The sequence below is a fragment of the Zingiber officinale genome, chromosome 6A (genome assembly GCF_018446385.1).
Source record: "Zingiber officinale cultivar Zhangliang chromosome 6A, Zo_v1.1, whole genome shotgun sequence".
NCBI classification, from domain to species: Eukaryota; Viridiplantae; Streptophyta; class Magnoliopsida; order Zingiberales; family Zingiberaceae; genus Zingiber; species Zingiber officinale.
In genome coordinates this window covers 63,749,191-63,765,295 of record NC_055997.1, presented here as the reverse complement: position 1 = coordinate 63,765,295, position 16,105 = coordinate 63,749,191, and the positions used below count along the sequence as shown (strand labels likewise).

The 16,105-nt window shown below is 39.2% G+C and overlaps 1 pseudogene; it reads right to left on the bottom strand.

The window, feature by feature from the left end:
* Positions 1-1,771: 1,771 nt before the first annotated feature.
* Positions 1,772-4,154, bottom strand: LOC121996453 (annotated as a pseudogene).
* Positions 4,155-16,105: the final 11,951 nt, after the last annotated feature.

Here is a 16,105-nt window from a genome sequence, read left to right as displayed (position 1 = left end):
ATTTTGTTGAGTTCTAATATGTTTAGATTTTAAATTTTTTGGTTTAGGTTTGTGCTCTGGTTTTTTATTTGGTTTATTTGACTTTATGTAATATATTTTATCTTTAGGGATATAATGTTCGTTAGGTCCTATTTATGTGGTTAAACACGCTTTCGGAACCCAGGCTTTATTTGTTGATTTGTATTGGGTTACTAATGATTTAAAAGTTTTGTTCGAGTTCGAATTATATCCGAGTCCGATTTTATTATAACATGCTTTTTGATTATTTAGAATTAAGTCTAAATTTTTTGACCTGGTCGTAAATTTTTCTAACATATTTTTTAAATTATTAATTTCTAATTTTAATGATGAATTTTCCTCCTCAAGTGTTAGATATTGAGTTGGTTTATTATTTATAATTTGTTCCTTGAGGATTTGATTTTCCTCGAGGAGCAATTTGTTTTCTTTTTCTAATTTAACTAATTTATTATTTAAGCACGAAATAATTTTAAAAAATTTCCAGTTTAAGGTTAAGAATACCTCTTCGGAACCTTCGGAAATGAGTACGGGCTCGTGGCTTGATTCGGGTTCGGAACTGTCTTCCGATTCTGCTTTGAGGGCCATCAGCACGAGGTGGCTCTGGTGCTTCTGATCTTCTGCTTCTGAATCGTCCGAGGAGGAGTCGTCCCACATTGCTTTGAGGGCCTTCTTTTTGGTTGTCTTTGGTTTGTCGTCCTTCAGTCTTGGGCACTCGTTCTTGTAGTGGCCCTTCTTGTTGCATCCGAAGCACGTCACACTCCTCGATTCAGTTGGAGAATTGATCTTTTGAAGATCCTTCTTGCTGAAGTTTCTTTTCCTCCTGGTGAACATCTTCCTTACCTGGTTCACCAGGTGTTCTTCATCTTCAGAGTTCTGGTCAGAATCTTCTTCAAGTTCAGACTTGTTCTTCTTTTCTTTTGAGGAACCTGCAAATAAAGCTATACCTTTCTCGAGCCCGGCGTTAGTTTGCTCATGCAGTTCTAATTAACAGAATAATTCATCTAATTTTAGTTTTGACAAATTTTTAGAAATTTTGTAGGCATCCACGATGGATGCCCACAAGGAATTACGCGGAAAGGCATTTAGGGCCACTACACCAAATATGACTTTCCGCAGCATACAAATATGTTATCCGCAGCACACATTGCACCTTGCATAACTGCAAACTGTTAAAAGTCATAAAACAACGACAGCGCACATCGCGCGCTGCGGTTAAAAGCATTCGCAGCGCACACGGTGCACTACGAATAAAAGCATTCGCAGCGCACACCATGCGCTGCGGTTAACAACATTTGCAGTGCGCACTGTGCGCTGTTGTTAACAACATTCACAGCGCATGATGCGCGCTGCAGTTAAAATATCATACAATTATCACTAATATTTATTTAAAATATATAATTTAAATTTAAAATTTAAAAATTATCATAATTTATTGATCACTTAAAATAGAAATAAAAAATTATAAAATACAATAAAAATGTGAATACATAACTTTTATTCATCTAATAATAATTTTACAAAGCTCACAAATTTCTCTAAGTCAAGTACAAAAATCATGAATTTCTAACAATCAAAGATTTCACTGTCAATAATGTTCGAACACTGTTTTAATCTAATATGCATCCAAGTATTCCACTTGCCACAAGTGTTTGTGCCGTTTTCAAGACTTCTATCTTAGCCTTCATCTCTCAGCTTCATATTTATGATATGATGTCGAGAGACTATGACCAACCTCAATGTCCTCATCTTTGTCTTTATCTCTAGCTTTGCTAACCCCATCTCCATCACGAACTGTGCTCATTCTTTTGAGTGTTATCTTTTGAAGTATTTCTATTTTCAAGCTCCTCTATCTTTTCTAGTTCTTCTAGTCTTGCCATAATTCGAGCATATTCTTCATCTTCACCAAGCTTTTGCAGATTTTCTACCCTGTAGGTGTGTAAAGAATCTGAAACAGTTAGATTGAAAATTAGAGGGAAGCACCTTGTCTTTCACCCAAACTAATAATATAGCATGCCTTGCAAATGTGAATATTTACAATATGTATTTACACAACAAATTAAAGTAAGTTGGAATCTCAAAAGTAGTTGCACAAAGAGAACATAGAAGTTGCTAACTATACTAAAAAAACATACATTACAATATGTGATTCCATTTCAAATAGATCAATATGACATCTCACAAGAACAATAAGTATATCTTGAAAAATGTTCTAAATCGAAATGTAACAACTAATTATGTGATTCCATGTCAAGCAGAGAATGATAATGTAGCTTACTATGGACCAAAACCTAACAAGAATACTTGAACCAAAACCTAATCATCCCAAGTCTAGATTCATACAACAGAAGGTTAAACCTGCAACTACCATATGCAGTTACATTAGTAAGTCTAGTAGTTATTCCTATGCCTAAATTGTACTACAGAAGTTGCTAGAAAAGTATAATATATTTCTGGATTTGAAGAATAAGCAAAGTGACTGAACAACATGAAAGAATTCTTTTTCAGTGTAAATCACATACTACACGAAATGTTCACAAAACTTAACTTTGCTGACTAGTCACTTGATGTCGCCGACTATCGCTAAAGTATCTTCATCAATAGTATGCTTCAAACGTTTGATCGCTTTGTCCACTTGCAAACAGAGGTCATTCTCATATGTCCTATTTCATTAGGCTAAAAGAGGGAAAAAAAATTCTATCACCATTTTCAGACAATGAAAATTTTGATATTTTTTATGAAAAAAAAGTGTTTCATGGGTGAGCAACAGTTTGAGAACTTCTCTATTTCAGTTTGTCCTGACAATTAAGACGATGAGAGAGATCGTTTGAACAAAGACTCCAATGATCAATCCCCACCATATTCCTTGAGCCACAGCAGCATCAAAAACAATTGTTTAATATTTTTCCTAAATCAAAACAGATCAAAAGAGTAATTTAAATCTTAGTTTTCACTTACAGTAGTAGCTAAACTACTTGAATCTAAAAACAATGCCGATGGGAAGTCCAATCAGGTAATAAGCACCCACATTTACATAAGCCACTATGGCTTGCCACCCACTTCCAATAGCAACTCCTACATCATCCATCCTCGTGAACACTTGAAGCTAGTCGTCCATTAAAAAAAAATTATAGAATTTTAGATCAATGTTGTACTCGACAGAATTGACAAACCTCCATTCAAGAAAATGGAGATGGAAAGTAGAGGAGTTAGATTAATGATTGCTGGTGTAGAGCTTGCGCAAGAGCGTGTGCAGTATGAGGACCAACACACTGATGATCAAGCTAAGGATCAAGTTGATCGTCACCATAACAAGGACTGCAAACTTAGCGACTCGAGGATGAGCAGCCCCCAACTCATTCCCTATCCTCACACTTCAACAAACAACCTCTGGTTATTAGTGAATGATTCATGGAGATTGATGGAAGTGCAGTAGTCGTCAAACCTTGCAGCATTGCTCAAGCCGAGCATGATCATGAAGTCCCAATTCCACTAATTTGCACTAGAATCGATCACACTGTCAGTAAGAAATTTAGATAGGAATTGATAAGCTGTGTGGTCATTGATTACCAGATAGATATGACATTGAGTGAGATTTCTGGATTTAGGAGGTAGCCTGTGATCAGCACGAAACCTTGGATGTGCCAAATCTCCAAGCTATGATGAATGTGAGTTTGAGCGAGGGGGAAGAGGAAGAGAGGGGGAGAAAGTTGGAGGGTTGACTTACACGAGCATGATGGTTGATGAAACAGTGAGTTTGAAAAAGAGCCAGATGCCGGTGAAGACCTTAATAGAGAGGTCAGTCCAGGTGGCCCTGCAGGAAGGGATGAGGATGATGTAGAGCCAATTGGAGAGGACGAGCACCCACCAAGGGATGCTGAGAGTGATGGAGGCGCCGAGGAGGCCGAAATCAAGGACAAAGACGGCAAGCTAGGAGATGAGGATATGAAGAGGAGGACGGCGACGACGATGACGGCCATGGGGTTGATGATGTTTTGAGCCTATAGGAATAGTTGCATTGGGTAATAAAGGGTGAAGGAGATGAGCTGAGGCAGGAGGCCGCGGGAGTAGATCCGGCCCACCTTCGCGACCGCATCCGACTGGCCGTTGGCGTTGAGGAAGGAGCCAGAGAACAATGAGTTCGATCACCCAATCCCTCTCCCTGTCCCTTCCCATGGAACCCTAATTTGACCCTGATCGCGCCGGCTGCCTTCTCCGCCACGGCTCCGTCAAAATCGAAATCCTCCCCATTGTTTGGCACCTCCTCCTTGTTCTCATCTTCGAGGGTAGTGTGAAGGTCGCCTTAGCGTTAGGGACGAAGGAGGCGAAGGGCAGAGAGGAAGACGAAGTCGAAGTCGCGCAGGGCAGTGGCGTGCAAGAGTTTTGGGCAGAGGCAAAGGCGCGAAGGGATGGGCGGCGGCATAGGAAGGGTTTCACGGATTAATTCTGGTGTGGTACATTGGGTTACAAAAGCACTACATTTTTTCTAATTTTTAACAGTGCATTTTGCACACACTGTTAATATTTATATTTTAAAAAATGTGTTGTTAATATTAAATATTAACAATGTATTTTACACGCCATAAAAAAATTTATTAACAGCATATATTTTTTTACACATTGCAGTTTATAAAAAAAATAATATTATTCGCAACGCACTTAATTAAGCGCGCCGTAAAAATTATCATTAACGACATGCCCTAACCATGCGTCGTTAATAATGTGCTATGGAAAGTCATATTTGTTGTAGTGAACTATTAACAGCGCGCTTCACATGCCGTTAATATTAAGTTTTAACAGCACACTCTGCATGTCGTAGAAAAATTTATTGATAGCGTACTTTTTCTGCACACTGTCATTTGTATAAATATTATACTATTCGCAGCGCACATAATTGTGAACGCTGTAAAAATGATTATTAACGGCGCGCTTTAATTGTACGCCGTTGATGATGCGCTGCGAAAAGTCACTTTTGTTGTAGTGCGGCGTACCTTATCAGATCCCTGTTTTCCATCTGGTGGTCTATCGCGTGGAGCTCGTTGAGGATGTTCTTGATCCTCGCGTGTAGCTGACTCACCGTTTCTCCCTCTGTATTTTTATATTAAATATTCTATTTAATAGTAAATCCCTTTTCGTTACCTTGGCGTCACTGGCTCCTTCGTGCAGCTCGATCAACTTGTCCCATAGCTCTTACGCATTCTGATGTGGTATGACCCGGTTCAGGTCTTCCCTTGTTAGTCCACAGTGTAGCGTGTTAATCGCCTTGTTCTCCGTTGATGCCTTCTTCCTCATGTCCGGAGTCCACTGTTCCAGGTCTAGTGGATTTCCGGAGATGTCAACTGGTGCTCGGTAGGTTTTTATGACGCTGAACCATTGATCATAGTCCGTCTTCAAGTAAACTTCCATGCTTTTATTCCAGTACGAAAAGTCATCCCCGTTGAATAGGGGAGGACGTACTGTGCTGAAGCCTTCCAATTGAGACATTTTTAATCTGCACAAAAAAAATAAATAAAGAGGTTCCAAGACTTGGTCTTGGATTAGTAGTGCGGGAAGAATTAAATAAAAATAGCTAAATTGGTGTTGCACCAATTTAGATGTAATTACGACGGAAGGAGATTTCCAAAAAGGTAATTATACCAGTTTGGAATTTTACGAAAAACTGAAATCCGAAAAAAATTTAAAAACAAATCCCCCCTTGTCTGATTGGTGGTTGCACCAAATCAGAGCGGTACCTGCTCTGATACCACTTGTTGGATCGCGATGTTTCGATAGAGGGGGGTGAATATCGAATACGAAGAATTCTTCGATAAGAGTTAAACGCAGCGAAAAAATCAAGCAATGCTAACACACACCAATTTTACTTGGTTTGAAGCCTGTGTTGACTCCTACTCCAAGTTCTGCACTCTTTGAGTGCTTTCGGTGGGCAATCACTAGCAATTCGAAATTTATTACAAACTACGTACAAGAAATGCTAATGAAACTAAAAGAAGTACCGACAAAGGAATAAACCGAAAAAGAAAAGTGTTGTCGGAGCTTCGTTGGTGTCGCAGGAGCGCAGAGCAGTAGAGCAAGCAGTAGAGGATCTTCTTTTCAGTTATTGTATTTATGCTCCACCTCTAACCCTCCTTTTATATGAGGCTCGGGGCACCCTGGATCCGTTCCGGGCGACTTGGTGAGACGTGGCAGGTCCAACCAGTGAGCTCCACTGTAACGATCACCCTTCTTACTATACTATACTACTCTCTAAAGGTGACCGTTACTTAACTACTAACTCTACTTAACCGGTATGATCGAAGCCACGAGGAGTCCTTACCGAAAAATTTCGGAAGAGTCTCCCCTGTACCAGTGACCAAATTCCTCAATACATGCAAATAATACACAGCCACAGGCGGCTGGAACATATATCAAACACCCACGCAGTTTAATAAGTAACAAAAACTATAATATATACCTATTACATCGAAACTCATCACAGCAAGCAAACTAAAACATGAATAAACTCAATAGGAACATAGAATATAAAATACAGTCTCAATGACAGCAACTATAAAGTACAACTCATTTACTTCTTATCCACTAAACACGAAAACGCAAAACTTCCCAGTTCTCTCCCACAGTCTTGACATCACACACCTCCATCAGACATCCTCCTTGTCGCCTACCTCTTTACACTTTAACTTTTCCTTTATCTACAGTAGGAGGAAAATAAATCTATAAGCCAAACGCTTAGTAAGTACTAATCTATCTCACAAAAACTCGTAAGTGCATAAGATGCAAAGGATACTGAAACTGAAATGCTAAAAAGAAAAGGCTAAACATGCTCATCTAATAGCAAAGCACTAAAATAAACTGCATACTCATGATATTCAAGAATAAAGATGGAATCATCAAGAAATAAGACTAATCATGCTCAATAAACTCATAAGAAAGCAAATGAAAACTAATACTGTATGCTTAGAATATAAGAGCTAAACTTTGCTGGTTCTAAACATAGGTGATACTTGTTTCATTTACTTATAGCCTTATACTTGAAATTAAGATTTAACATTCTTCTTTTCTTTCTTGGGCCCAGGCTTAGTACCATCTTATGCGCGCTCTCTAATAGTGACTGAGGTAGCGAGCCTCCAGTCCTATGAGGATAAAGGCCTTGGTCTTACCATAGCCAAGACCTTGGAATTGGTCACCTGGATTTGTTTAACAACAACCTTGGAAGTCGGGTACTAGCCTCTTACTTTAATTTACTTGTTATCTTTTCTAACTAGACGTTGGTCTTTTTCTTACTTGTAGTTACCCATAACCCTCAAAAGGTTTAATAGGACGCATAATTATTCCACTAAAATACATGGCCATTTATCTTATTAAAATAGCAAAACAACTAACTATATGCTTCAGATTAAAGAGCTATTAAAAGCTTACTAGCACATATATGTATATGTATCAAAACAAGAAACTAGAAACTAAATTATAATTCAATACTGCTCATGCTATTCAAATACTGCAAGTGTATCTAACAAGTAGAGAATTGCAACTAACTGGGCATGTTATAAAAATAAAGCAAGCAAATCAAACTACAAGATAAGCTTAATAGCTATTCATGTTCAAGAAATTCAAGAAACTAACACTACATACTTTAAATGAAGGCTATTCTTGCATTTCTGAGTAGCAAGGAAAATGCTAAATCCATTCTAACTACATAAAGGGTTGTTCTTGTCCTTCTGAGTTGCAAGGAAAATGCTAACCTATTCTAACTAAATAAAGGGTTGTTCTTGCCCTTCTGAGTAGCAAGAAAAATGCTAACTCATTCTAACTAAATAAAGGGTTGTTCTTGCCCTTTGAATAGCAAGGAAAATGCTAAACTCATTTTAACTAAATAAAAGGAAAACAAGTCTGAACTCTCTAAGATCATGCTATAAAATAGAGCAAAGCTGTGAAATTCTAAAACTGAATTGCAGGTTGAAATGCTAAGAAGCTAAGCAACTGAAATGCAGAGAAACTAATTACTAGAATGCTAGAAACGTAGCACAATAAGCTAACTCCGAATCACTAAAACAAGGTTGTCCATGCTAATCCAGGAAACAAGGAAATCGGAACTGAAATGCTGGAAATTAGGACTGATTGGCTTATTGGGTTAACACAGGAAAATCTAAACCTCCTTATAGCATGCTTCAACAATCCAGAATGCAAGTTACGGCAGCAAGCACAAGTAGGAAACATAAATCTGTACAGCATGCTTTAATTCCAGAATGCAGTATACAGTAGCAAGCATAAGTAGGAAACATAAATCTGTACAGCATGCTTTAATTCCAGAATACAGTATACGACAGCATAAAGGAAATGACCCAAGCCAATATATCTGTCCAGAAATTACAGAATCAATAGAAGCTAAAGCATCATCATTCAAGGCTAAATCCATTAAGCCCTTTCTCCTTCCTGATGGCCACGGCAGAAACTTTGAACTCATCCCTAGGTCACGGCAGATTCAAAAAAACAAGGAGAAACAAAAACTTGATCCCTAGCAAGCTTAGATTCGGCGCAAACACAATCCTACATGCTCAATTAAACTAAACCAGTTCTTGGTCCCTCTTTGAAACCCACGGCAGAACACCCAAAGCCAAAATATTTATAGCATGTTTCGGATTCAAGAAGAAAAACAAGTTCGAAACTACTCCTACCACAGGTGAGTAGTACTTACAATGCTTCCTTGAACTTACAACCGAAGGAGGAAGAATTCTAGGGTTCGGGTGAGCTTGAGATCGCGGCCTCTTCTTCGCTCACGGCTTCCTTCTTGACGAGAGACCTCGGATTGATGAAGAACTCCCAGAGTCAGCCCCTCGTCGGCCGCCGGAGAGATGCCCTAAACTTCCTTCGTTTCCGCCCGAGAGAGAGTCACGCCGTCGCGAGAGAGGAGAGGAAAGGATTCGGGCTCGGGAAAGATTAAGTCCTCTTTTCTTATAACTAGGGGTTTTTTATTACATACTATACCTTAAATATTTGTCGCTCTTTCCTTATTTAGCAATAGCCACTGGCACAGTTGGTTGGCTGCGTTCTGCTTAAGGCGCGGCTCGCGGGTTCGAGTCTCGGCTGCAACCATTTTTTCTTCCTATTTATTCTCTATTCATTAACTACTGCTTAAATAGAATATTTCTCCTTCTTTAATAAGAAATGCCCGCTGGAACAGTTGGCTGGCTGGATTCGGTTAAGGCTCGGTTCAAGTCCGAGGTCCACGGTTCGAATCTCGACTTTGATAATTTTTTTGTCGAAACTTCCTTCATTTAATAAAAATACCAAACGACCTCCAAAAATTACATAAAAATACTCTAAAAATTCCTAAAAATCTCTAGAATATTTTAAAAGCATTTCTAAATATTTTTGAGGACTTTTGGAACTTAAAACAAGGAAAATTGGGTCATTACAATCCCCTATACCTTATAAAAAGTTCATCCTCGAACTTAGAATAACTTTGGATATTTTTGTCTCATACTGTCCTCACGCTCCCAAGTGACTTCCTCGTGTTTCTGGTTCTTCCATATGACCTTTACTAGTGACACTTCTTTGTTCTTAGTCTCTTGACTTCTCTGTCCACTATCTGTGTAGGTCTGCTCTCATAGCTAAGATCCTCCTGGATCTGCACTGACTGAGGCTCAATCACTTGGCTAGGGTTTGTTGGACCTCGTGATAGTTTTGATGTGATCAACCAAGTTGGTTAGGTCCTGCGTTGTATTTGATCCCTGTGTCTGAATGTGCAAGAGCTTAGGAGCACAGGAAGTCGAGCGGAAGACGCAGCTAGCGAGAATGACGGCACGGGAGTCGATGGGCTCGGTGCGTCCGAAGGACAAGAGAGCTGCGGAAGAGTACTCCGGTGGGCGTGAAGAGCGTGTGCGGCGTTCGAGGGACGTTAAGTCAGGACGAAAGGCTGCTCAAGGAAGGCCGAAAATTGGGTTCGGGTGAGCCCTATTTCGGTTGGCCATAATCACCCAAAAGATCGGAGCATCGGAAGTCGCAACAAGCTAGAAACGAAGTCAAAGGAGCTGAGCTGCCAGCTTGGAGGCTCCTCCAACCTGACTTCAACCAGGTTGGAGGCGCCTTCAACCGGGTTGGAGGCGCCTTCAACCAGTCAAAGTGACCGTTCTGTGCGCGGATAAAGTTTTATCCGTGACTCCTATGGAGGCGCCTTTGACCCTCGTTGGAGGCGCCTTGGAGCCTCGGGATAGGATTTCCAAGACCTATATAAAGTCCCCTGGAGCTAGGAATTCGATATCAACTCAAGCATTCAATCTGTAGTGTTTCCTAGCAATAGTTCTGAGCTTTTGAAAGTGTAAAAGGCTTCTCCGCCTTCAGCAAAGGAGATTTTTTTTACTGCGCTTTTTCTACTGCCCTGGATTAACAACCTCCTTGGTTGTAACCAGGTTAATTCTCCTATGTCTTTCTTTTACTGTTTTATTTAACTATTGCACTAATTGAGTTGAAAGTATGAGGAGGGTATATTTATTTTTTCAGGAGCAATTCACCCCCCCTCTTGCCAGCCTTCGCTGCACCAACAAGTGGTATCAGAGCCTGATCGCCTCAGAAGGACTAACCGCCAACTGAAGCACTACGATCAAGACGATGGCCGGAGCGAACATCCATCCCCCGAAGTTCGACAGAGACTTCGCCACTTGGAAGCGAAAAATAGAGGTATTCTTCAAAACCGAGTTCGATATCTTACTAACAATGAAATACAGTTTTGCAGCTCCTAAAGACAAAGAAGAGTTCCAATGGACGAAGAAGGAGCAGGCGGATTTCGTGGCGAACGGAAAAGCTGAGTTTCACTTGCTCAGCGTTCTTCCATCCCAAGAGGTAAGTCGGATCGGAAGCTACGACTCCGCAAAAGACCTCTAGGAGAAATTCCTAGAGCTCCACGAAGGCACCTCGGAAGCAAAGCTAGCGAGGCGCAACATTCTTCGAACACAACTAACGAATCTCCGAATGAACACCGGCGAGAAGGTAGCGCATCTCCAAGCACGGATCAAGGAGCTGATAATGCAACTAACGAATCTCGGCGAAACGGTAACGAACCGAGACTCCATCCGATACGCACTCAACGCCTTCCCGAGAACTCCGGAATGGGCGTCCTTAGTAGATGCTTACTACATCTCTAAGGACCTTGAGGTAAGTACCTTAGAAAGTTTGTTTTCTACCTTTGAACTTCACGAGTCTCAGATTGCAGAGCCTAAAGAAGCAGTGAAGTCAAACCTCGACGTCGCCCTACAAGCAAGGAGAGACGATCCTGATTCCGAAGCTTCGATCGACGAATCCGAAGCGGCACTACTGGTAAGACGGTTTAATAAATTTGTAAATTCTAACAAATTTAGATTGCAGTCGAAAAAGCTCCAGCGAATGAAAAGGGTGGTTCGTTGCTACAATTGCAACGAAGGACATATCAAAGATGACTGTCCAAAACTGAAGAGCAAAAGTAAGGAAAGGAGCAAGAAGCCCACTCGACCCAAACACAATCTAAAGGCCACGTGGGATGATTCGTCGTCCTCCGACTCTGAAGTCGAAGAATTCTCGGAACTAGCACTGATGGCCAACCATCAGCTAGAAGAAACGTCCAGCTCAGAAATGAGCATAGATGAAGGGGGAGGAACATCAGAAGGAGAAAGCAATGATGAAGGGGGAGCATCGCAAGATGAGGTAAGTAAGGTACGTGCCCTAAACTCTAAACAGTCTTTTGAGTTTATTAAAGCTTTGTCTAAAGAATTAGATCACTTAGAAAAAGAAAATGAAAATTTAAAATCTGAAAATAAAAATCTAAAATTAGAAATTGAGAAATTAAGAAATAATACATGTTTAAAAAGATTTCCAAAGTCAAAAATTAGAATTTATGGTAAATTAAATTGGTATATAAGGAAGCATCAAGGACAACTTAGGAAAATACCAAGAAACTATGTACCCCCTAGATTTTTGAATAATCCTGTAGGAAGGAACCTCTATTGGGTTCCAAAATCTGTACTTAATTAATCTATCAAAAATTAAAAGCTTACAGTGAGAAAATTAAACATTGAAATTCTTTATGGAAGCTTTGTCTAAGGAAGTGGTTGTTGCTCCAATAACCAAGAAGGTCTAGTGCCTCGCCACGACATGGAAGCTAAAATATTGAAAGAAAATGTTTAATTAACTTTCTGAAAAAACATTAAACTAGAATTAAATAATACTTTAAAAGTTTTTAAATCTTTTTAAAATTCTAAAAAATCAGATTGTGAAAATTCAAAAATTTGACTTAGAAATTTTTTTTGGGAAAAATTCATTTTGGCTTAAAATTTTTTTTAAAAATACATATTGACGTAGAAAATTTTTTCTGAAAATTCAAAAATTTGACTTAAATTTTTTTTCCCCATTTTTAACTTAGATTTTTTTAAAAAAAAAAATTCTATACATTTCACTTAACTTAAGTTTTTTTTTTTCTTTCATATTTTCTTAACCCCATTTTTGCTGTGATCAAAGGGGGAGAGAAAGGTACAAGTTCAAGGGGGAGTTAAACAAGCGGGAGATAAAATTTTAAATGTTTACTTATTGCAAATTTTTTTTTAAAAGGTGTTGCAATTTTATTTATTGCAAAATTGTACTTAAACATGTTAGTCTAGTAATTTACCTTTAAAATTACTATTTATGTCTATGTTGTCCCTAACTTGAACTTAGGTTGATGCACATCAAAAAGGGGGAGATTGTTGGACCCCGTGATAGTTTTAATGTGATCAACCAAGTTGGTTAGGTCCTGCGTTGTATTTGATCCCTGTGTCCCTATCTGGTCTTGGAAACCGTTCTGGGTATATCACTTTCCTTCACTTCCAACTGATGGTACCCAGAGCGCAGGTCTATTTTAGAGAACACTATTGCCCTCTTTAGCTGATCAAATAAATCATCTATTCTGGAATGAGGGTACTTGTCCTTAACTGCTACTTTGCTCAGCGCTCTAAAATCTATGCACATTAGCATGGGTCCGTCTTTCTTCTTAACGAACAACTCTGGAGCTCCCCGGGGTGAATGACTAGGGCGGATGAAACCCTTGTCAAGTAGCTCCTGAAATTGTTCTTGTAACTCGTTTAGCTCTGCTAGAGAAATTCGGTACGGAGCTTTTGAAATTGGGTTGGCGTCAGGAACCAATTCAATTTTAAACTCCGCTTCTCTGTTGGGAGGTAGTCCAGGTAGCTCTTCTAGAAATACCTCTGGATATTCACAGACTACCCGAACGTCTTCCTGCTTGAGTCTTTCTTGTTATCTTTGTCCTTCCAGTTCTGATTACTTGACTGGGGTCCCTGTTTCCCCACTGTCTTGTCTTCAATCTTGACTTACTTGTGTTGCGTTTGTTGTGTCTTGATGTTGTTCAGATAGTGCTCACTAATACCCTGCTAACCAGCTCTTCACCAATCTGTGGTCGGTGAGTTTCATTACTCACATTAAATGTTATTTCTGGTCTCAGCCTTCAGAGCATCAGTCTGACTCGTTCTTTCTCTATACTTACTAACTCTAGGCAAAGACGAGCTAGCCTGTTGAATCTTTTGACCGCTTCTTCTACTGGTAGGTCACCTAGTCTAAATTCTATAAACTCCTCATAATGTTTATTGGTGATCCGTTGGCGGAAGAACTCTTCGTAAAACTCTGTCTCAAAGTCAGCCCAGCTCATCTGGTTGACTACTCTCCTACTCTTAATTCGCTCCCACTACATACGAGCATCTCCCGATAGGCAGAAAGAGGCACACTTAACCTTCTCAACTTCTGGCCAGTCAAGAAGCTCCATTGTGCTCTCCAGTGTTTTGAACCAAGCCTGGGCATCCCAGGGCTCAGTCGTGCTTGAGAAGCTTTCTGGTTTCAGCTTCAGCCACTGGATGAGGTATGCTTCTTGTCTTCTAGGTGTTGTGGTGACTTCCAGGGCAGCTGATGGGACTTCAGTCACCACTGGGGTCTCCACATTGATGGTTGGGGAAGTTGGAGGAACTGGCTGTTGATTGGTCATCAAGTTGACAATCACTTGTTGCTGCTCTACTACTTGTCTCTGGAGTTGGGCAACAACTTAAGAGAAATTGGGCTCAGTTGATCTAAGCTCTTCGTTCTCCTGATCTTGGTTCTCAGTACAAATGGTACGGGGATGTTCTCTTCTTGTCATCTAATTATGCAAAGAAGAAGACTTGATATTTTTCTCTACCCTTTCTAAACATACATATTTGTATATGAATAAAGAAAACAGCAAAAACTCTTATCTGACTTAAGCACTTATAAACAATTACTTTATACTACAAATAATAATAAAGGAAAGCAATAAAGAAAGAACTTAAATACTTTCTTACTTGAAGACGGCAAGGCTGATGCTGATGTGTGTGTGATGCTGGAGAATGAGAACTGCTCTGATACCAACTGTAACGACCACCCTTCTTACTATACTATACTACTCTCTAAAGGTGACCGTTACTTAACTACTAACTTTACTTAACCGGTATGATCGAAACCACGAGGAGCCCTTACTGAAAAATTTCGGCAGAGTCTCCCCTGTACCGGTGACTAAATTCCTCAATACATGCAAATAATACACAGCCACAGGCGGCTGGAACATATATCAAACACCCACACAGTTTAATAAGTGACAAAAACTATAATATCTACTTATTACATAGAAACTCATCACAGCAAGCAAACTAAAACACGAATAAACTCAATAGGAACATAGAATATAAAATACAGTCTCAATGACATCAACTATAAAGTACAACTCATTTACTTCTTATCCACTAAACACGAAAACGCAAAACTTCCCAGTTCTCTCCCACAGTCCTGACATCACACACCTCCATCAGACATCCTCCTTGTCGCCTTCCTCTTTACACTTTAACTTTTCCTTTATCTGCAGTAGGAGGAAAATAAATCTATAAGCGAAACGCTTAGTAAGTACTAATCTATCTCACAAAAACTCGTAAGTGCATAAGATGCAAAGGATACTGAAACTAAAATGCTAAAAAGAAAAGGCTAAACATGCTCATCTAATAGCAAAACACTAAAATAAACTGCATACTCACGATATACAAGAATAAATCTGTACGCTGAAAATAAAGCTAATCATGCTCAATAAACTCATAAGGAAAGTAAATGAAAGCTAATACTATATGCTTAGCATTATAAGAGAGCTAAACTTTACTGGTTCTAAACATAGGTGATACTTGTTTCATTTACTTATAGTCTTATACTTGAAATTAAGATTTAACTTTCTTCTTTTCTTTCTTGGGCCCAGGCTTAGTACCATCTTATGCGCGCTCTCTAATAATGACTGAGGTAGCGAGCCTCCAGTTCTATGAGGATAAAGACCTTGGTCTTACCAGGGCCAAGACCTTGGAATTGGTCACCTGAATTTGTTTAACGACAACCTTGGAAGTCGGGTACTAGCCTCTTACTTTAATTTACTTGTTATCTTTTCTAACTAGACCTTGGTCTTTTTCTTACTTGTAGTTACCCATAACCCTCAAAAGGTTTAATAGGGCACATAATTATTCCACTAAAATACATGGCCATTTATCTTATTAAAATAGCAAAACAACTAACTATATGCTTCAGATTAAAGAGCTATTAAAAGCTAACTAGCACATATATGTATATGTATCAAAACAAGAAACTAGAAACTAAATTATAATTCAATACTGCTCATGCTATTCAAATACTGCAAGTGTATCAAACAAGTAGAGAATTGCAACTAACTGGGCATGCTATAAAAATAAAGCAAGCAAATCAAACTACAAGATAAGCTTAATAGTTGTTCATGTTCAAGAAATTCAAGAAACTAACACTACATACTTTAAATGAAGGCTATTCTTGCATTTCTGAGTAGCAAGGAAAATGCTAAACCCATTCTAACTATATAAAGGGTTGTTCTTGTCCTTCTGAGTAGCAAGGAAAATGCTAACTCATTCTAACTAAATAAAGGATTATTTTTGCCCTTCTGAGTAGCAAGAAAAATGCTAACCTATTCTAACTAAATAGAGGGTTGTTCTTGCCCTTTGAATAGCAAGGAAAATGCTAAACTCATTCTAACTAAATAAAAGGAAAACAAGTCTGAACTCTCTAAGAT